Source organism: Capsicum annuum, unplaced genomic scaffold (assembly GCF_002878395.1).
Source record: "Capsicum annuum cultivar UCD-10X-F1 unplaced genomic scaffold, UCD10Xv1.1 ctg47081, whole genome shotgun sequence".
NCBI classification, from domain to species: domain Eukaryota; kingdom Viridiplantae; phylum Streptophyta; class Magnoliopsida; order Solanales; family Solanaceae; genus Capsicum; species Capsicum annuum.
The window spans coordinates 1-1,528 of NW_025854700.1; the positions used below are offsets into that span (position 1 = coordinate 1).

The 1,528-nt window shown below is 40.7% G+C and overlaps 1 non-coding gene and 1 pseudogene across 1 annotated transcript; both read left to right on the forward strand.

Annotated features, from left to right (window-relative positions):
• The first annotated feature begins 917 nt into the window (after nucleotides 1–917).
• On the forward strand, nucleotides 918–1,080 carry LOC124892418. Its single transcript, XR_007050235.1, has one exon. It is a non-coding gene; the product is annotated as a U1 spliceosomal RNA (small nuclear RNA).
• Nucleotides 1,081–1,364: 284 nt separating this feature from the next.
• Nucleotides 1,365–1,462, forward strand: LOC124892419 (annotated as a pseudogene).
• The last annotated feature ends 66 nt before the right edge of the window (nucleotides 1,463–1,528 follow it).

The following is a 1,528-nucleotide window of genomic DNA, read 5'->3' on the forward strand; positions in this document are numbered from 1 at the left end:
TTGCCAGATAAGCCAATAATATTCAGATAACAACATGATAAGTACCATAAAAAAGAGTTGGTAAGTCTGTCAGATAGCCACAACACCATCTCAAGTCCAGGGGACCAGGCAGAGAACGATCATCTATGGCACCATGACCCAAAGGCCATGGTTAATCTACGACACCATTGTTAATCACGCTCTAGTCTCATAGCCACACAAATTCATCCACCAAGCTTGGTTTCCCGTCTCCTTAGAAATCAAGGATACAGTACAACACAAATCTAGATATTAACCAACACACACACACCAAGCAGAATGTACATCGTCCTGCAACTTTGTGAGTGCTTATGACACCAACAATTCGGCAAAGATATTAACTGATAGTAACCTTAATATACAGAATATATAGAACAGTGAATGGTATAGACATGTTACATTAGCATCTTCTGCTTTTCCACGCATATAGCATGCAGTTTCAACTAAGAATTCTAGCAACATGGCAAAACACTCTATTTGAATAGTGCAATCCAGTTTGGATCCACCATGAAGGTTCATCCACCTTCATTGAGTATTAAGGAAAACAAAAATCAAGTCTGGTGGATGAACCGCGACCATAGGATAAAAGCCTAATTAACAGCCTCCACGGCGTTTCAGGGGTCATGGAGCCGTAGAGGATCATTCTCCACTACCCTTCATTTCTTTCGCTCATATCACCTGACTATAACTAAGCGAACAAGCATATAACATTTTTCATATCAATATGAGTTTCTATTCAACAAAACTCAACATTCTTGTCTGTCTTCATTTCTTCTCCAGCATGTGCTGCTGCAGCTAGATACTACTGTGCAATACTAATAGTCCAACATCGTCAAGTGAAGAAGATAGAATAGTAGTAGGGAGATACTATATAAATGGGCCAAGGACATTTATGAAACATACTTATCTGGACGGGGTCAATGGGCGATCAACAAGGCTCATGTCCTAGGCTGGTGACCGCCATTGCACACTCCGGAGAGGTGCCTGCCTAAGGTCAGCCCTAGTGGTCGAGCCTACGTCATAATTTGTGACAGTGGGGCCTGTGTTAAACGCCGTCCCTACCCAATTCAAAGTATAATTTTTTATCATCTCATTGGTTGCTTAGCACATGGTCTCCATTGTATATGCAATTGCAATGTTAAACACAAATTATCTCTTTCAATTGTTCTAACCAGATACTTTAATATAAATACAAATCTGAATTAATTGTACATTTTTTTGGCAGTTGTACACTCATACAGCCAGTTACAGAGTTGAATATATTTTTTTCCCCACCTCGTGTCCCACATTGATAAGCTAGCAACGCGACCAAGTGTATATATGTTGTTGCAGCAACATGAACAGACACGACCTTACTTGAACAGGATCTGTTCTATAGGCTCGTACCACTGTAACCTTGATTTCTAAGGAGACAGGAAACACTCCCAGTTCTTTTTGCTGGAGCTCTACTCTCAGAATCGGTGGATGAATAGTAGCTATGAGACTAGAGCGTGATTAACAGCCTCCATGG